The 21,678-nt window shown below is 46.9% G+C and overlaps 1 pseudogene; it reads right to left on the bottom strand.

Annotated features, from left to right (window-relative positions):
• Window positions 1–2,035: 2,035 nt before the first annotated feature.
• LOC147095812 (zinc-binding protein A33-like) lies at window positions 2,036–20,321 on the bottom strand (annotated as a pseudogene).
• Window positions 20,322–21,678: the final 1,357 nt, after the last annotated feature.

Genomic DNA, 21,678 nt, shown 5'->3' with positions numbered 1-21,678 from the left:
TCCCATCCTCCATTCCATTGTCTCCTTCCATTTCTGCACCTTCTCCCTTCCACAGGCTTCCTCCTCCTCCATCTCTCTCCTTCCACTCACTCCCTCCCTTCCCCTCAAACCTTCCATTCCCCTCCCTCCCTCCCTTATCCTCCCTTATCTCCCCTCCCACCCTCCCTTCCTTACCCTCCCTTATCTCCCTTATACTCCCTCTCTCCCCTTACCCTCCCTCTCTCCCTTACCCTCCCTCTTTCCCTATCTTCCCTTTCTCCCTTACCCTCCCTTAGCCTCCCTCCCTTCCCCTCCCTCTCTCCCTTCCCCCCTCTCTCCCTTATTCTCCTCTCTCCCTTCTGCACCCTCCCTTCCACTCCCTCCCTCTCCCTTCCCTCCCTCACTCCCTTCCCTGCCTCTCTCCCTACCCTCCCTCTCTCCCTTCCTTCCCTCTCACCCTCCCTCTCTCCCTTATCCTTCTCTCTCCCTTCCCCTCCCTCCCTTCTCCTCCCTCCCTTCTCCTCCCTCCCTTCCCCGCCCTCCCTTCCCTTCAGTCTCTCCCGCCCTTCTGCTCCATCTGTTCTCCTCCCTCCCATTCCCTCAGTGCTCCCGCCCTTCTTTCCACTACTCATTCCTTACCCTCACTCCCTCCACCTCATTCCCTCCCTCCCTTCAATGTACCCATCCCTAGCTACCTTCACACACTCCTCCCGACCTCAATTCCACCCCCTCATTCCCACCCTTTCATTCATGCCTTCTCTTCCCCAAACACTCCCTTCACTTCACTCCCTCCCCTCACTCCCTTCTCATTCCCTCATGCCCTTCCCCTCACCCCCTTCTCATTCCCTCGCTCCCTTACTCTCACTCCCTTCTCATTCGCTGACTCCCTTATTCTTATTCCATCACTCCATTCCCCGCTCTCCCTTCCCCTCACTCCCTTTCCTTCACTCCCTTACTCCCTTCCCTCTCTCCTTTCTTTTCCATCCATTCGTCTCATGACCTCCCTCTTTTCCTCCTTCCCTTCATGCCCTTCCCCATTCTGCACCCATCTCCTCCTCCCTTCCCTCGTCTTCCATCCCTCCTCCCCTTCCCCTTCAACCATTCCCTCACACTCTCTTCCCATCCCTTCTCTCCCTTCCCCTTCCTTCTATGCCCTCCCTTTTCATGAGTCCCTCACTTCCCTCCTTACCTTTCCCTTTCCCTTCCATTCCCATTCCCTTCCCCTCCCCTCCCCTTCCCACCCTTCTTCCCTACCTCCCTCCCTTTCTCTCCCTTTTCATCACCTCTTACACTCTAATTTCTTCCTTTACTCCCCTCATCCGCTCCTTCCATTCGCTTCACTACCTCTCTCCTTTCTCCCACCTTTCATGCCCCTCCCCATTCTTTCCAATTGTGGTGTTTAAGATTATTAAAGGATTTGATAGGGTAGATAGAGAGAAGAAATTTCTTTTGTGGGTGAGTCCAGAACAAGGGGGGTGTAACCTTAAAATTAGAGCTCGACCATTCAGAGTTGATGTCAGAAAGAACTTCTTCACACAAAGGTTAATGGAAAACTGGAACTCTCTCCCCCAAAAAGCTGTAGAGGCCGGGAGTGAATTGAAAATGTCAAAACTGAGGTCGATAGGATTTTGTTAGGTAAGTGTATTAAGGCATATGGAATCAAGACAGTTAGCTGGAGTTATGATACAGATGAGCTATGATCTAATTGAATGGCGGAACAAGCTCGAGGGCTTGGATGGGCCTACTCCTGTTCCTAATTCTTTCTACTGTTTCCCTGACTCATCAATCAGCACACCCGCTGTCAGTCCAGTCTACAAGACAAACATTTTTTAAAGAAAGAAAATTAAAACACTTTGTTTCATTCCAGCACAATATGTCTGGGTCATATTAGATTGAGATAGGGACATCAGAATGGGTAGAGTCATTGAGCTAAATTTACAGAGTACATACCAACAGCAAACACCCTCACCCGCCGGCAGCACACAGCAGACAACTGGGGCAATGTGAGCTGCTCGGGCAGTGGGTTAAGCTGCTCACCCAGAGCCGTGACCTCAGAAAACGTGCCCCACTGTGTTAACCAGTGAGCAGTGTGAGTGGTTCAGTGTTTGTACCAGTGTTATTATTACACGGATTAAAGATGGGATAGAGTTTCTTGGTGAAAGTGTCAGTGAAAGTGTACAGGTGAGACATGTCTTCAGCATCATAAAATGACATCTGTCCTCCCTCATAGTCCAGGAAAACTCCCAGCTTCCGGGGTTTCACTTTCAGATGGGAGGTGACGTCTGGTATTTTCAATGATCTGTACTCAGGAAGCTGGCCAATGACCCAATATCCATTCTCAGGTGAAGGGATGATGTCTTCCTTCCTGTTGACAGACTCTCTGCAGACACCCACAATCCAGCAAGTCTTGTTTCCAAGACCCATCTCCCAGTAGTGTCTCCCTGATGTGAAACTCATTGAGGTCAAAACTTACAAGCGTTTATCAAATCTTTCCGGCCGATCAGGAAGGTTTTGCTCCTTATTCCCAAACTTCACACTAGTCAGATCCCGGGACAAGATGAGTTTTTTGTTTGCCGTCACTGGGTCCAGTGTTAGAGATGCTGGGACTGAAACAAAACATGAATGGGAAGCTGTTACTATAAGAAAACCAGGACTGGAACACGAGATGTGTACAGACAGCGATGGCTATCACCACTTTCCTCAGCTCAAGAACCCAACGACCAGGGCTGGTCTTCCAGGCCAATTTGATCAAGAAGTGATCCTTTGGCTGCATCCTTTGATGACTTCCCCCAATAGCCTGTGACACTCAATACCCAGGCACACACCAGAGAGCGAGGGGCCAGAAGGACAGTGACTCCCAGGGGACCTCAGGAAAGAAAGAGGGAAAAGTGGGGATATATCCAAACCATTTCAGGTACCCAGTCCCGATTTTAACTTAATCCACCTGGTGGTAATGAGGCAGGTTCGGGTCGGATGCCCATTTTACACCCTGCCCAATTTTACTGCCAATTGACTTCAATAACCCAAACCCACCCTCAGTCCTGCTGGGTAGATTAGGTTAAAATTGGGACTCCAATTTCAGCATCCAGGTCAGTTATATCACAACCAGTTGCAGAGTGAAGCTCCCTCTACTCTGCCCCAACGCTGCCTCCGCAAGATCCTGCAAATCCATTGGCAGGATAGGTGCACCAACGTCAGTGTTATCGCTCCGGCCAACATCCCCAGCATCGAAGCTTTGACCACGCTCGATCAGCTCCGATGGACAGGTCACATCGTCCACATGCCCGATACGAGACTCCCAAAACAAGCGCTCTACTCGGAGCCCCGACATGGCAAGAGAGCCCCAGGTGGGCAGAGGAAACACTTCAAGGACCCCTTCAAAGCCTCCTTGAAAAAATGCAACATCCCCACCGACACCTGAGAATCCCTGGCCCAAGACCGAACAAAGTGGAGGAGAACTATCCGGGAAGGTGCCGAACACCTTGAGTCTCTTCGCCGGGAGCAAGCGGAAGCCAAGCGCAAGCAGCTCAAGGAGCATCCCACCCACCCACCCACCCCTTCAACCACCATCTGCCCCAACTGTGACAGAGACTGAAGTGTTGTGTATGTAACCTGTTCCACCTTAAGAGAGCTTAAGCCTGTTCCACCTTAAGAGATGTACTACTTTCTCAGGCTGCTGTAGACGTAATACCAGGGGTGAACACACCGGTATATAAGCACTGTGCAGTAATCTTGTATTCAGTGTAGTCCCTACCTCCAACCAGTAAAGACCTGTTTTATTGTTACTGATTAAGTCTGAGTATTAATTACTTGAACAACTCACAGACTTAACACTGGCGACGAGTCAGGTTCTTACCCTGCGGCAGTTATTCCACGGCGGCTTCGTCCACAGACAGGACGTTGAAGAGAGGTTTCAAACCTCACCACCCCACTGGAAGCGACAGGCATTAGGACCCTGAAGCCTCCATCAGCGACTGAAAACTGGAGGACAGAAGACATCCTGCAGCTTCTTTTTCAACCTCGGTGGTGGGTAAGCCAAGCAGCGTTGGCTGCAAAGACAGGGCTGGGGGAAGTCGGAGGTAGAAGGGCCATCGATCGCAATCCCTGATAAGGGCCGCACTCGGGCTGAAAGGCGCAGCGTCGGCAGACACTGAAGGCGCGAGAGCCGCGGTGAAAAGCGCGGGCCATCGATCGCGGCGGAGATAAGGGCCGCACTCGGGGCTGAAGGGAGACGGCGTCGGGGGACGGGTGAAGACCGCCAAGAGCGGGAAAACCGCCATTTTGTGGGCGGAGGATGATGGCAAGAGCGGGAAGCCGCCATCTTGGATAGCAGTAAAAAAAAAAAATCTGAGAAATTGCAAATCTGATAAAGTACTACAATGCCTAAACACGGGAATATTAGCAACTTTGATAGTGACATCGAAGATTGGGCCATATATGTTGAACGAGTTAAAAATTATTGTAAGGCCAATAAAATTCATGAGGCTGATAAAGCACGAACATTATTAAATTTAATGGGTGCGAAGACATACGGGCAATTGAAACACCTGTTACCACCAGATGAACCGGCGGATAAGACGTTCGATGAGATTGTTACTGTCCTGAAAGATCATCTAAACCCCACGCCGCTGATGCTAGCGGAATGATTTAAATTTTACGACAGAAGGCAGCTACAGCATGAAAGCAATGCTGAATATTTGCTGGAATTGCGTAAATTAGCGAAATATTGCCAGTTTGGAACGGGACTGACAGATGCACTACGAGACAAATTTGTGTGTGGTTTATTTAAACAGGATACACAAAAGCGACTGCTCGAGGGGAATGAGCTGACGCTTGAGAAGGCGGTCACTATGGCAGCAGCACACGAAGCCGCAGCGAGAGGCACGGCAGTAATGCAGCTACGGTCACCGGAGCTCAGTGCACACAAATTGGGTGTGAGTTCTGGCAAATGTTATCGTTGTGGAAAGACAACGCATGATCAGAACCAGTGTTGGTTTAAAAACCAAGAATGTAGAACTTGTGGTAGGCTTGGACATATAGCTAGAGTATGCAGGTCAGGGAAGAAGACCAGCAACAAGAAGTCACCGCAAGGAAAATACGCAAAAGTACACAAGGTGGCCGAACAGGAGTCCGATTCAGACGCTAGCAGTAATGAACTGGCTGGCTTAAGCAGTATTGAACTGGCTAGCTTAAGGGTACTCAACGTTGGTAAGGGTGCAGACCTCCAGACAATTTGGGTTACTCTTCAGATAGAAGGAGTCCAAGTAAAAATGGAATTGGACACTGGATCGGCATTGTCGGTCATGAATAAGAAAGATTACAGAAGGTTATTCCAACATATTCCCCTACAGGATACAGAGATTATATTGACAACCTACACGGGGCAGAGAGTGTACCCCATCGGGACAATAAAGGTTGCAGTGGCCAATAAGGGCGAAGGAAGTCAAATAATGGACTTATATGTGCTACCGGAGGGAGGTCCACCACTACTAGGCCGGGAGTGGTTTAGAAACATAAATATGGACTGGCATTCGCTAACAGCCATAAAGAGTGAGAACTCGGTGCAGATAATCAGCCCAGACTCTAGAACTGATGATGGTAAGACCAACCCATGTGCAAAAGACAAAGTTTCAGCACAGAATTCCACTGAGCAACAACAACATAGTTTAACAGAGAATTCTGAGTCTGTCAAGTCTACTGATATGCACATTCTTGAGGGACACTGGGCTCGAACTCAACTCCATTTCAAACTACAACAGCAATTAGAACAAATGATTCGCTGTTTTGAGCAAGAGATGAATGAAATAAAAAAGTTCTTTGTTACAGAGTGGGATAATCTGGAAAGGCAACAGAAGCAACTGATGGAGAAAATGGAGCAGGAGCACACCAACCATCTGCGCGAGGAGGCCGAACGAATCAAAGCTGATTCAGGTTCTGAAGGTGCGTGCCATAATCTGGCGTCAGAAGAGTTAACGGTCAGCCAACTCCTTCATATGCTGAGGGACAAGACTCTGAAATGGGAAAAACTTGAACACGAGCTGCGATCTTCAAAGGAAAAGGGTTCGGAGCTCTCAAAAGTCATTGAGATGGCTGATGTGACGACACAGACTGAAACGACTGCAACAGAGCAGCCATTGGATGCCAAAAGTACGCTGACTCACGTCAATGTCGAACAACAGACCGCTGAAACAGCTGCTCCGGTAGAGGGATTGCATAGTCCGATCAATCAATCTCCAAAGGAAGTTGAAGTATTAAAATCACAAATGAGGTCACTAGTAAACGACTTGCTGAAAGCCCAGAAAAAGCTGGATGCAGAGGTACACATGAAGAAGTCTCTTCAGGAAAGATATCTGGATTTGGAACAAGAGCTGGCTAACGTCCAGCTGGGTATGGAGGAAATAGACGACCCTCTCGCTGACCTGTCGGACGACTCCGAATATTACTATGTCCTGTCCTGCCCAACTTGTAACTTCGACTCCCACCATACAGAAATCATGGAGGAGCACCGAAAGTCTACGGAACATCGGGAGAAGGTGGCTCTACTACGAAAAAAGGAGGAAGAGAAGGAGGAACTGCGCATGCAGCTGGCAGCTGTGGCAGCTGACAATGGAGCCCAGAGAGTCTCCAAGAAGCAGAAAAGGAAAAGTAAAAACAGAAGATGACCCATCTGAACCATTATCACCTCTACCAGATCACACACGTGGTCCCTCCGAACGGAGCCAAATCAGTTCGGAAGTTCAAGCTGTTAAATCCATGAAAGGACTATTGAATGAGTAACGTGAACCGACTACACCACAGAGATTGAATCTGTGAACTGTTTTCCGCAGAGACTGAATCTGTGATATGTTACGTTAAACATGAAGTTATATATGTATATATGTTATTACGTTATGTTAAATGGGGGGGATGACTATAAAGCTAAGAAGGGAGGAGTGTTGTGTATGTAACCTGTTCCACCTTAAGAGAGCTTAAGCCTGTTCCACCTTAAGAGATGTACTACTTTCTCAGGCTGCTGTAGACGTAATACCGGGGGTGAACACACCGGTATATAAGCACTGTGCAATAATCTTGTATTCAGTGTAGTCCCTACCTCCAACCAGTAAAGACCTGTTTTATTGTTACTGATTAAGTCTGAGTATTAATTACTTGAACAACTCACAGACTTAACATGAAGGTCCCGCATTGGACTCATCAGTCACCTGAGAACTCATTTTAATGTGGAAGCAAGTCATCCTCGGTTCCGAGGGACTGCCTAAGAAGAGAAGACTCTGCCCCAACAATGTGCCTCAGTCTCCATGTCAGATGAGCACCTGCCTCTGCTTCACCAGTATGATGTTTTTTCCATTTCCCACCTATTGCCTCTATGAATGAGATGGCAAATTCGGGTCAGTTTTCTGCTGCTGGCCCTTGCCCAATGTGAACTGGATCAAGATTACCCCAACCCATTTGACCCAAAACACTTGCAGATTGCAGACAGAAGAGACTTTCATCCCATCAGTCTGGGCTGGGTTTGACTCAAGGACCCAGAAGTGAAAGGTCAGTGTCTAACCCACTGTGTAGCCTGTACCAGGTGAGAGACTGGAAGCTTTAGATGAGCAAAGGGATTTGGGTGTCCATGCACACAAATCACTAAAAGCCGCACAGGTACAAAAAATAATCAAAATGGCGAATGGAATATTGGTCTTTATCTCCAGGGGGCTGGAATACAAAGGCGAACATAAGAACTTCTGGAGTGCTGCATTCAGTTTAGGGCACCGCACTTCAGGAAAGATATATTGGCCTTGGAGGGGATACTGTACAGATTTACCAGAGTGATACCAGAGCTAGATTAGGATACAGTAGTCGGTTCCTTTGTAATTTAAATTACATTCAATATCTTTTAAAACGTACCTACTCGTGCCCTGGCACCCAAAAGATCCAGCTTAATATTTAGAGCCTCCTCGAAGGCGAAGACAAGCGCAATTAGCGGAAACTCACAATTGTGGCCAGTTATGTGGGCGGGGCCTGCTACTTGCGCAATGTTTTTAAAACTAGCGCAAAATATCACGGAAATGTGAGTTGCGCTGAAAACAATTTGTGCTTAAAATTGCATGATCTTTTGCGCCGGTTACACCGATTTCAAGTGAATTATGCCGAATAAAACAACGAATTGAGCGAAAACTCCAGGCCACCATGTCCTCTGGTTGGGGAATCCAGAATAAAGTTAGAGCCAGGCCATTAGGGAGCAAAATCAATAAGTACTTTTTCATACAAAGGCTAGTGGAATTGTGGAACTCTCTCCCCCAAAAGGTTGTGGATGCTGAGGGACAATTGCAGCTTGCAAGACTGAGATCGATAGATTTTTGTTGGGTAAGGTTATTGAAGGATATGGAGCAAAGGCGAGTACATAAACATAAGAAGAACATAAGAAATAAGAGCAGGAGTAGGCCAATCGGCCCCTCGAGCCTGCTCCACCATTCAATAAGATCATGGCTGATCTGATCCTAACCTCAAATCTTCTATCACTCTCCATCCACCCGAGCCCATGTGATCTCCCGGGAGAGGCGAAAAACCAGATAAAAGACCCAATGGCCAATTTGGGAGAAAAAAATCTGGGAAATTCCTCTCCGACCCATCTAGGCGATCGAAACTCGTCCAGGAGATCACTCTGTCCCTATATTTTCTACAGTACTTACCTTCTGTAAAGGCGATCTCCACCCCAGCCAGGAACAGGAATAAAACCATCTCCTGAAATCTAACACAGAATTCGAACACAGTAGGAGCAGAACCAGGCTACACGGCCCCTGGGCCCACTCCACTACCCGCAGGGCCATGACCATTCCGAACCTAGACTCATGTCCAATTTCCTGCCCGCTCCCCGTAACCCTTAATTCCCTTTACTTCTAGGAAACTATCTATTTCTGTTTTAAATTTATTTAATGTTGTAGCTTCCACAGCTTTCTGGGGCAGCAAATTCCACAAACCTACCACCCTCTGAGTGAAGAAGTTTCTCCTCATCTCAGTTTTGAAAGAGCAGCCCCTTATTCTACGATTATGCCCCCTAGTTCTAGTTTCACCCGCCATTGGGAACATCCTCACCGCATCCACCCGATCAAGCCCCTTCACAATCTTATATGTTTCAATAAGATCGCCTCTCATTCTTCTGAACTCCAATGAGTAGAGTCCCAATCTACTCAACCTCTCCTCATATGACCACCCCCTCATCCCCGGGATTAACCGAGTGAACCTTCTTTGTACTGACTTGAGAGCAAGTATGTCTTTTCTTAAGTGTGGACACCAAAACTGTATGCAGTATTCCAGGTGCGGTCTCACCAATATGGAGTTTAAAAAAAATTCATTTATGGGATGTGGGCGTCGCTGGCAAGGCCAGCATTTATTGCCCGTCCCTAATCATCCTCGAGAAGGTGGTGGTGAGCCACCTTCTTGACCACTGCAGTCCGTGTGGTGAAGGGACTCCCACAGTGCTGTTAGGGAGGGGTTTCCAGGATTTTGACCCAGCGACGATGAAAGATCGGCGAAAAACTTCTAAATCAGGATGGCATGTGACTTGGAGGGGAACTTGGGGGTGGTGGTGTTCCCATGCACCTGCTGCCCTTGTCCTTCTAGGTGGTCGACATCGTGGGTTTGGGAGGTGCTGCTGAAGAAGCCTTGGTGAGTTGCTGCAGTGCATCTTGTAGATGGTACACACTGCAGCCACGGTATGCCGTTGGTGGAGGGAGTCAATGTTTAAGGTGGTGGATGGGGTGCCAATCAAGTGGGCTGCTTTGTCCTGGATGGTGGCAAGCTTCTTCAGTGTTGTTGGAGCTGCACTCAACCAGGCAAGTGGAGAGTATTCCATCAGACTGCTTACTTGTGCCTTGTAGATGGTGGATAGGCTTTGGGGAGTCAGGAGGTGAGACACTTGCCGCACAATACCTACCTCGAGTTGAGGTACAGATCAGCCGTGATCTAACTAAATGGTTGGAGTGGCTGAATAGCCTACTCCTGTTCCCAATGTTTGCACTATTTGTCTATCCTGATGTTGCATTTACTTAGTGACCTACCTCCCCGTCTATAACACTTTGCAGTGTATCCAACATCAGTGTCCACAGGCATAGCAGTGGACGAAATGTGCTCAGTAAAATATCGATAATATCTGCTCTCATACAGCTCATCAACTATCTAGTTCCATGCCTGTAGCAGAGCCCACCCAATCTCCCGTCCGTTAATTTAATCAGATGTATAATCAGACGGGCTCCCTTAGGGTGGAACGTTCCTTACTGCCCGATTCTCAGGTATTAGTGCCCTCAGGCGTTCCAATCACCTTAGGAGTATGAACAAGAAAACCTGTTCCCCCCACTTTAGTCACATGGATAACAGTAGGGTGAACGGGTTCGGTCGTGTAGTGGTTACTAATGTAATAAAGACTCACTATGCACTTGGTTGAACATAAAGCAAGGCTTTAATGGACTTGTACCAAAACATGGAGGTCTAGTTAGTAGTCACTAGCTTCCTGTTTCAAGATTGTCTCTGGCCAAGTTGGGACCACGCCCGAGTATTTATACTCCTCAGGCGGCGCCCTCAGCTGGCTGTCCAGTAGTACTTCCTGAGTTACTTCTTGTAGAAGTTGCGATTTATGACAGTTATGTTATCAGTAAAAGTGTTGGATTGTCCCAGCTGGTTCACTAATGTCCTTTGAGGATGGAATCCTGCTGTCCTTTCCCGGTCTGGCCTATATGTGACTCCAGTCCCACAGCAACGTGGTGGGCTATTAACTGTCCTCTGAAGTGGCCGAGCAAGCCACTCAGTTGTATCAAACTGCTACAAACAGTGGTTCAAGAAGCTTCTCAGGATGAATAGGGATGGGCAATAAGTGTCAGCTTTGCCAGCGACACCCACATCCTGAGAATGAATTTTAAAGAAGGAAGAAGGTGCCCGATAATAATGATACCTGGTGAAATCACTGCTCTCATTTCCCTCCACACCTTGACGTATTTGAATGGTCCGCCAACTATATCCACAGGTAGCTCAGCGGAGACAGCTCCAGGATTGTGAACCTCAATCTCACACCTGTAAAAACAGGGCTGGGAATCAATCAGTGTTCGAGAGAGAGCAGCAATCAGATCACAGAACGGCTTCTTTAAATCTGCTTACCTGTTTAAAAGGTCTTGAATGTGCTGAGGGGAAAGGAACAGAATAAACGTTACTGAATCAGATTAAAGAGCTGCTGCTACAAATCCTTCGACGAACCTTTAACAAGGGTTGGAATCAAGATACCAAGGAATCCATCAGAAAAGGACTCGGCAAGTTTAACAAATTGTTAGATTTATTTCCAGATGTTCCTGAGTAACTTCTTGAGAATGTACTTTCGGTTCAACATGATGAGGGATGTGAATTAGTGCTGGGGAGTGGAAGGTTATAGTCGATTCCCCAATGGGCACTAGTAGAGAGCGGGGGACTTAAATTACAGGCCCACAGGCCCTGATTACTGCACATTAGGAGAAGTTGGTATGTGATTTCCTGACCAGTGCTCCCTGGGAACACTCCTCCTCATTCCTCACACAATCTGACCTCTTACCATTTAGAGTTCCTGCCCTCAGTGTCAACATCAAGCGATCCCAAGGTAAGGAACAGCAGAACCAGCAACGGAGCAAAGCCCCTCCTCTACTTCTCCCCAGCAATGCACCTTATTCCCATCCTCAGATAATGGATTTCTTGAGTGTGTCCGGGATAGTTTTCTACAACAATATGTTCGAGAGGCAACAAGGGGGCAAGCCATCTTAGATTGAGTAATGAGCCAGATTTAGTTAACAGCCTAACTGTGGGTGAACATTTATCCAACAGCGATCATAACATGATTGAGTTCAATGTAACGTTTGAAAGGGAGAAACATGAAACAGCTACTAAGATTCTAGATTTAGGTAAGGCCGACTTCAACGGGATGAGGCAGAGACTGTCCACAGTAAACTGGGCAAATCTGTTAATGGGTAAAACGACAGAAGATCAGCGGGTGATGTTTAAAAAAGAGTATAATGTGATACAGAACCAGTTTATACCTCTGAGGGGCACGAGCTCTACATACCAAAAAAACCCAGCCATGGACGACTAAAGAGGTAAGGGACAGCGTAAAACGAAAAGAAAAATCATACAAAAATACAAAAAATAGCACAGATCCTGGTGAAAGGGAAAGATACAAAGAAAAGCAAATTGCCACAAAACAGACAGTAAGAGCTACAAAAAGGGAGTATGAAAAGAAACTTGCAAGGGATATCAAAATCAATATGAAGAATTTTTATAATTACATTAGGAAAAAGAGGGTTGTCAGGAGCAATGTTGGCCCCTTAAAAACTGAAAGTGGTGATATTGTCAATGATAATAAGGAAATGGCAGACATGTTGAATAATTACGTTGCATCAGTAGAATCATAGAATGGTTACAGCGCAGCAGGAGGCCATTCGGCCCGTGCCGGCTCTCTGCAAGAGCACTTCAGCTCTTCCCACTCCCCCGCCCTTTCCCCGTAGCCCTGCAAATTTTATTCCTTCAGGTACTTATCCAATTCTCTTTTGAAAGCCAGTATTTACAGTGGAAGAAGGGGATAGCATGCCAGAAATCCCAAGGAAACTAATACTGAATCAGGGACGGGGACTCAATAAAATTAACATAAGTAAAATAACAGTAATGAAGAAAATAATGCCACTAAGTGACAAATCCCCAGGACCAGATGGTTTCCATTCCAGGGTTTTAAAGGAAGTAGGTGAGCACATTGCAGATAGCCTAACTATAATCTTCTAAAGTTCTCTCGATTCAGGAACCGTCCCTTTAGATTGTCACATGCATGTCACACCGCCATTTAAGGATGGTGAGAGAGGGAAACCTGGGAATTATAGACCAGTTAGTCTAACATCTGTTGTCGGGAAATTGCTGGAGTCTATAATTAAGGATAGGGTGACTGATCACTTCAAAAATTTTCAGTTGATCAGAGAGAGCCAGCATGGATTTGTGAGAGGCCGGTCATGCCTGACAAACCTGACTGAATTTTTTGAAGAGGTGACTAAAGTAGTGGACAGGGGAATGTCTATAGATGTTATTTATATGGACTTTATGGCATTTGATAAAGTCCCACATAAGAGACGGTTCACTAAGGTAGAAGCCCATGGAATTGAGGGCAAATTATTGACCTGGTTAGGAAATTGGCTGAGCAAAAGGAGACAGAGAGTAGGGTTAATGGGTAGGCACTCAAATTGGCAGGATCTGACTAGTAGTGTCCCGCAGGAATCTGTGTTGGGGCCTCAAATATTCACAATATTTATTAACGACTTAGATGATAGCATAGAAAGTCATATATCCAAATTTGCCGATGACACACAGATAGGTGGCATTATAGGCAGTGTAGATGAAAGTATAACATTACAAAGGGATATTGATAGATTAAGTGAATGGGCAAAACTGTGGCAAATAGATTTCAATGTAAGCAAATGTGATGTCGTCCACTTTGGATTTAAAAAGGAGAGAACAGGGTACTTTCTAAATGGTGAAAAGCTAAAAACAGTGGATGTCCAAAAAGACTTGGGGGGTCCAGGTACATAGATCATAAAAATGTCATGAACAGGTACAGAAAATAATCAAAAGGCTAATGGAATGCTGGCCTTTATATCTAGAAGACTAGAATACAAGCAGATAGAAGTTATGCTGCAGTTGTACAAAACCCTGGTTAGACCACACCTGGAGTACTGTGAGCAGTTCTGGGCCCCACACCTTAGGAATGATATATTGGCCTTGGAGGGAGTGCAGCGTAGGTTTACCAGAATGATACCCGGACTGCAAGGGTTAAGGTATGAGGAGAGATTACACAAATTAGGGTTATATTCCCTAGAATTTAGAAGGTTAAAGGGGTGATCTGATCGAAGTTTTCAGGATATTATGGGGAACAGATAGGGTAGATAGAGAGAAACTATTTCCGCTGGTTGGGGATCCTAGGACTAAGGGGCATAGTCTAAAAATTAGAGCCAGACCTTTCTGGAGTGAAATTATGAAACACTTCTACACACAAAGGGTGGTAGAAGTTTTGGAACTCTCTTCCGCAAAGATTTTTGTTAACTAAAGGTATTAACGGATATGGGCCAAAGGTGGGTTTATGGAGTTAGAGCGCAGATTACCATGATCTCATTGAATGGTGGAATAGGCTCGAGGGGCTGAATGGCCTACTCCTGTTCGTATGTTCCTCAGATGAGTCCCATCTGAACTGAGATCAACTTTTCCATGTCCCACATCAGCACATCTGTAGCCTCTTTCAGTCTGATTGACAGTTAGTGGCGGTTTTACGCTGGGAGATCATGCCCAGATTTACAAGGAGGAGATACATTTTGTACCTTGAGGACCTCTTGGGCTTCTTGTATCTCCAGCCTCACTTTTAGATCTCTTATCACTCCTTCAAGGGAAGATATTTCATCAAAGATGCTCGTTAAATTGTTCTTCATTTCTTCTAATATTTTATCTGCGTTTTGCTTCAGCTCTGCTTTTATCAGCTCTTCCTTCTCAGACAGGAACTTGTGCATTTTTTCAAACTCAGTGCTGATTTCTCTTCTCAGTGTGTTAACTTGGGCCTGGAACAGATTGAATACCGAACAGAACAAACAATATTCATAATCCCAGTGTCCCTGGGCTCCGTGTGTCTCCTAATGACTTAGGGCTAGAAATTCGGTATCACCCCGTTTGGGGCGCTAGTCCTGGTGAAGCGCAAAGTTTAGCGCCAGGTGCAATTTAGCGCCACCTAGCGCGATATTGGGTTGCAGCGCCCCTGAAGGTGATTGCGGCGCTAAATCAGGCGCTGCATGAGACTCCTAAGGCGCTAACCCGGCGGCGCAACCCAATTTCGCAGCTGTGGGGCGCTGCGAAGGTGCTGTCAATAATCACTTTCCCTGAGACACACTGGCACCGGCCAGCTCTTAAAGGGGCAGGTCAATTGGCATCACCAGACACACTCACTGCCTTGTAGACCTTCAAATCGGTGGGAGCCTACCTGTGGCGCACCAGCCTAGCAAGACATGGAAAGGGTGAGGCAGAGGGCGGAATGCCTCACTGATGGGGCATTGGATGCTTTGGTTGGCGCAGTGGAATCAAGGCCAAGGAAGATGGTCGGAATGTGATTTATGTTTTGGACAGTCTCCCGGGTGTGAGAGGCAGTTATGTGTCAGTGTATTCATTTTGCTTTCTGTTGCCATAGCTTTCTCATGTTTGAAGGAACCACATTTTGTGTAGTGAAACACTTTCTTCATTTACAATGGCCATGTCTGCTATTTACATACATCTTGCCCTTCACAGGCTTGGGGGTATCAGACCGGTTCCATTCCTGTTCTTGGAATGGCAGCAAGCATTCCGTGAGAGGGGCCGAGAAGCTACTTCTGATCAGCCTCTGACACGCAGCCTGAGAAGAGCCGCTCGCGTAGAAGTTCAGGCCAGCAGGCATCTTCGCAGCCACCGACAGAGATGTCCTGCACCTTATCTGAGGCTGCAGATCTGGCTGAAGCAGCTGGCACAGCTCAGTCACCACCTCCTTTCTAAATCACAGCCTTCTGACACACTGCTCCTCCGACATGTTCATGTAGGAAAATTGCTGTCGGAAAACCCTGCCAGCGTAAGGTCTGCTGTGGCGACGTCTGTTGGTCCTCCTCCGTCTGGCCATGCCCGCCCCCCTCTCCCAGCGTCTCAGTGCCCTTTCCAGATGATTCAGCAGCAGGACGTTCCCCTCCAATACAGCCCCCATAATAAGTGCGCACAGGAAGTTTACCCGTTGTAAATGCTCACCAACAGCAAGGCGATGGTCAGAAGGCTGAAGTTCCTCTGCCTGCGCGGGCTCAGTAGTCAAAAGGCTCTCTGTGTGCAGCTCAGCAACTCTTTGTAAGTCTCGAAGAAGTTGTGCTCTAGAAATGGCTGCCGCTTTTAAACCACACCAGTCCCCTTTAAATAACGCTCCTCCAGCCCGAGAGCGACTTGGTAAGGTTCCAGGTAAGCTGTCACTATTAGCGCCAGGCGCTACGGAGGGGGGTGCCACTGAATTTCCGGTCTGGGGCGCCCAAAAGGTGTTGCATACTCAGATGACGTCATAATCTGCCTGCGCCCATGAGCGGGCGCTAGCCGGCGCTAAATGCATGCTCAATATGGGGCGAGGCGCTAGGCGCCCTGCGCCCGACCGGAAATTGGCTAGCGCCCCACTTCTCGGCCTCTTTAGGCGTTAATCGGTGGCGCTAACAGCCGAATTTCTAGCCCTTAAATTCTTGTATTCATCACACATGCAAAAAGGGTTTGTCATATTCTTTGTCACACTGTATGTCAGACTTCTTGGATTGCCTAACTATATACATAACAAAACAATAATTCACAACAAGTCACTGTCAACAGATTAATATAACTAAATATGAGTGAGTTACAGGCTGGAATCAAATCAAGAGGTTCAGATGGTTTATAGTTAGAATAATGGATACCCGCGAGTGAGTTACAGGCTGGAATCTAATCGAGCGGTTTAGATTATATGTAGAATTATGGATACCAGGGAGTGAGTTGCAGGCTGAAATCTTGACAGCATAAATAGATTCATAAAACATGCAACAACTAACAACTCACTGCTGACTAAACAATGTAACTAAATATTGTATACATGGGAGTGAGTTACAAGCCAAACATAATTAAGGGACTCAATTGAGGGGTTCAGGTGGTTTATTTATAAAATAATGGATACCTGGGAGTGAGTTACAGGCTGGAATCTAATCGAGGGGTTTGAATGGTTTATATATAGAATAATGGATACCCGGGAGTGAGTTACATGCTTGAACCTAATTCAGGGATTCAGATGGTTTGTATCAAGAATAATGGATATCTGGGAGTTAGTTACAGGCTGGAATCTAATCGAGGGGTTCTGATGATTTATATATAGAATAATAATAATGGATACCTGGGAGTGAGTTGCAGTGTGAAATCTAATTGAGGGTTTCGGTTTGTTTATGTATGCAGTTATGGGTTTTCAGGAGTGAGTTACCAACCGGAATCTGAGTGCTCCAAGAGATGCAGTTAAGGAGGAGTGTGAAATATTAGATGAGATAAACATAGTGAGAGAGAAAGTATTACGAGGTTTAGCTTCTTTGAAAGTAGATAAATCACAAGGCCCGGATGAAAAATGGAGAACAAGACAGACCAAGTAATTACAGGTCAGTCAGCCTAACCTTGGTGCTGGGAAAATTGTTGGAAGAAATTCTGAGGGACAGTATTAATCGCCATTTAGAAAGGCACAGATTAATCAAGGAGAGTCAGCATAGACTTGTTTAGGGAAGTTTGTGTCTGACTAACTTGATTGAATTTTTTGAGGAAGTAATTAGGAGGGTTGATGAGGGTAGCACATTTGATGTAGTCTACATGGATTTTAACAATGCCTTTGACAAGGTCCCACATGACAGACTGGTCAGAAAAGTAAAAGCCCATGGGATCCAAGGGAAAGTGGCAAGTTGGATCCAAAATCGACTCAGTGGCAAGAAGCAAAGGGTAATGGTCGACGGATGCTTTTGTGACTGGAAAGCTTTTTCCAGTGGGGTTCCGCAGGTCTCAGTACTAGGTCCCTTGATTTTTGTGGTATACATCAATGATTTAGACTTCAATGTAGGGGGCATGATTAACAAGTTTGCAAATCTGAAAATTGGTCGTGTGGTTGATAGTGAGGGAGAAAACTTTAGACTGCAGAAAGATATCAATGGACTGGTCAGGTGGGCAGAAAAGTGGAAAATGGAATTCAATCCGGAGAAGTGTGAGGTAATGCATTTGGGGAGGGCTAACAAGGCAAGGGAATACACAATAAATGGTAGGATAATGAGAAGTGTAGAGGATCAGAGGGACCTTGGAGGGCATGTCCACAGATCCCTGAAGGTAGCAGGACAGGTAGATAAGATGGTTAAGAAGGCATAAGGGATACTTTCCTTTATTAGCCGAGGCATAGAATACAAGAGCTGGGAGGTTATTCCTGAACTGTATAAAACACTAGTTAGACCACAGCTAGAGTACTGCGTGCAGTTCTGGTCACCACATTACAGGAAAGATGTGATTGCACTAGAGAGGGTGCAGAGGAGATTTACGAGGATGTTACCAGGACTGGAGAATTTTAGCTATGAGGAAAGATTGGATAGGCTGGGGTTGTTTTCTTTGGGACAGAGGAGGCTGAGGGAAGACCAAATTGAGGTGTATAAAATTATGAGGGGCCTAGATAGAGTGGATAGGAAGGACCTATTTCCCCTAGCAGAGAGGTCAATAACCAGGGGCCCTAGATTTAAAGTAATTAGTAGAAGGATTAGAGGGGAGTTGAGGAGAACTTTTTTCACCCAGAGTGGAGGAGAAGCATCTGTGAAGGCGCAGAACACCTCGAATCTCTTTGCCGGGAGCAAGCAGAAGCCAAGCGCAAACAGCGAAAGGAGCGAATGTCAACCGAAGCACCCCACCCACACGCCCGCCCCTTCAACCACCATCTGCCCCACCTGTGACAGAGACTGTAGGTCCTGCATTGGAATCATCAGTCACCTGAGAACTCATTTTTAGTGTGGAAGCAAGTCCTCCTCGGTTCCGAGGGACTGCCTAAGAAGAAGAAGACAGACTCAGATTATTAGCACAAAGAGTGAATGAAGGACACGGGCTCCTAAAGTCTGACTGTTCTACGATAACTAAAAGTTCACATATAAAACTACAGTACTGTCAATGAATGATAATAATTGTGAGTTACATGTTGGTAATCTGTGCTGAATTTAGGGTGAAGGATCTTCCTGTTGTATGTGTATAAAATTAAATTCAATATCCAGCAGTCGTTACCGGAGGGTCAGGTATGTTTAAAGGTGATACAGATACAGATTGTATTTCAAATTAAATCAGTGCCGGACATGCAGAGAGTTCAGTGACCCAGTACCTGGTATTTCTGGGTGGCCTCCTTTATATGTTGATCTTTGTGAGTTTGATGCTCTGAGCTCCAGCAGTCCACACAGATCACTTTCTGCTCCTCCTCACTGTTAAGTCTGTGTGTTCCAGTTATGGTTAATATGAATCACTGCACACAGACCACAAGAATAACTTTAACAGGTCTTTACTAGTCGAAGGTCAGGGCTGAACTACCCAGCAAATTACTACACAGCACTTATATACCGGTGTGGTCACCACCGGTATTACCATATACAGCAGCCAGAGAAAGTAGTACATCTCTTAAGGTGGAACAGGTTTAAGTTCTCTTAAGGTGGAACAAGTTACATACACCACACTCACAGAACAGTTTCAGCTGCTCCTCGTGATCCTCGCAGTAAAACTCCTCCTCCCGCTGTGTCGCCTTCAGCAGTCTGAGCTGCTCGGCGATGTTGCCCAGGGTCCGAGCGGGCCTGGTGTTCCTCTGGGCGGAGACCTGCCGACACTGGGGGCAGGAGACATCTCCCGCGACTTTCTCCCAACTCCGAGAGATGCAGGATCTGCAGAAGTGATGCCCACATTCCAGGGACACCGGGTCGGTGAACATGTCTAGGCAGATGGGACAGGTCAGTTCATGTGTTAGATCTGCAGACGCCATCTCGCTGCTCACAGTCTCCTTCCCTGTCCAGTGCTTTCACTGTCAATTCTTGGTCAGTGCTGCACTTCCTGGCTTTCACTTCACTTGACCAGAAACAAACTCAGACTAAACATGGATGTTGACACCCACAGCAAATCCATTTAAAACAAACTGGTTAAATAATATTTATATTTATTTGTATATAGTGTGCATTTTATAATTATATCAAATGACAGTTTATTGTTGGCATTTATCTGGTGTTTTAATTCTTAGGATGTTGTCAAGGCTGGCACCTACTTGAGTATCTCAATCTGATCAACCTCAGGCTGGCTCAGTACTGTAGCTGTCAGCCAGTGCTGCCATTTGCTTTTGGCATGTCTGTGAATTACCACAAATGTATCCTAGTGACATACACCCACGACTTGTGTCGTTGTTTGAAGCCTGTTAACTTAGCACGTGGAAATAACCAAGTCAAGGTTTGGAAGGACAGGCCATTTACTTTGGTGCAGTGATATCTTGGAATCCAGCTTGACAAATCTTTCTTCGACAAACATACCAGCAAATCGAGGGTGAGTGCAGAGAGCTTGTGAAACTGAGTCCTTTAAAGTCATCCCACATGGGTTAGAATTGTGGGGAGCAGCTTTCTGAGGACTCTGATCCTACATAATCAACATTTGGGTTCAAACTCCTGGACCGTTGATATAAGTTCAATAACCAAGCTCTCTGGTCCCTATTCAGTGCACGGCCCACATCAACGCCGACTTCTGAAAGTTTGGGGGCAAAATCCGGTTCGGCCTCAGCTGGATAATTGTGTTGAATTCTGGGCACCACACTTCAGGAAGGGTGTCAAGGCCCTGGAGAGGAGAATTACTGGAATGGGAGCAGGGATGAGGAACTTCAGTTACGTGGAGAGACTGGAGAAGATGGGATTGTTCTCCTCAGAGCAGAGAATGTTAAGGGGAGATTAATTAGAGGCGTTCTAAATCATGAAGCGTTTTGATAGAGTAAATTTTGAGACACTGGCCTAGAAATTCGGTATAGCCGCGTTTGGGGCGCTAGTCCTGGCGATGCGCAAAGTTTAGCGCCAGGCGCAATTTAGCGCCACCTAGCGCGATATTGGGTTGCAGCGCCCCTAAAGGTGATTGCGGCACTAAATCAGGCGCTGCATGGGACTCCTAAGGCGCTAACCCGGCGGCGCAACCCAATTTCGTGGCGGTGGGGCGCAGCGCAGGTGCTGTCAATAATCACTTTCCCTGAGACACACTGGCACCGGCCAGCTCTTAAAGGGGCAGGTCAATTGGCATCACCAGACACACTCACTGCCTTGTAGGCCTTCAAATCGGTGGGAGCCTACCTGTGGCGCACCAGCCTAGCAAGACATGGAAAGGGTGAGGCAGAGGGCGGAATGCCTCACTGATGGGGCATTGGATGCTTTGGTTGGCGCAGTGGATTCAAGGCCAAGGAAGATGGTCGTATTGTGATTTATGTTTTGGACAGTCTCCCGGGTGTGAGAGGCAGTTATGTGTCAGTGTATTCGTTTTGCTTTCTGTTGCCATAGCTTTCTCATGTTTGAAGGAACCACATTTTGTGTAATGAAACACTTTCTTCATTTACAATGGCCATGCCTGCTATTTACATGCATCTTGCCCTTCACAGGCTTGGGGGTATCAGACCGGTTCCATTCCTGTTCTTGGAATGGCAGCAAGCATTCCGTGAGAGGGGCCGAGAAGCTACTTCTGATCAGCCTCTGACGCGCAGCCTGAGAAGAGCCGCTCGTGTAGAAGTTCAGGCCAGCAGGCATCTTCTCAGCCACCGACAGAGATGTCCTGCACCTTATCTGAGGCTGCAGATCTGGCTGAAGCAGCTGGCACAGCTCAGACACCACCTCCTTTCTAAATCGCAGCCTTCTGACACACTGCTCCTCCGGCATGTTCATGTAGGGAAGCTGCTGTCGGAAAACCCTGCCAGCGTAAGGTCTGCTGTGGCGATGTCTGTTGGCCCTCCTCCATCTGGCCATGCCTGCCCCCCCTCTCCCAGCGTCTCAGTGCCCTTCCAGATGATTCAGCAGCAGGACATTCCCCTCCAATGCAGCCCCCATAATAAGTGCCCACAGGAAGGTTCCCCGTTGTCAAGGCTCACCAACAGCAAGGTAATGGTCAGAA

This window comes from Somniosus microcephalus, unplaced genomic scaffold, assembly GCF_052327205.1.
Source record: "Somniosus microcephalus isolate GS21.2 unplaced genomic scaffold, FLI_Smic_1.0 unresolved_chr1, whole genome shotgun sequence".
NCBI classification, from domain to species: domain Eukaryota; kingdom Metazoa; phylum Chordata; class Chondrichthyes; order Squaliformes; family Somniosidae; genus Somniosus; species Somniosus microcephalus.
The sequence above is the reverse complement of the archived record's forward strand: the minus strand, read 5'-3'. Positions and strand labels throughout refer to the sequence as shown.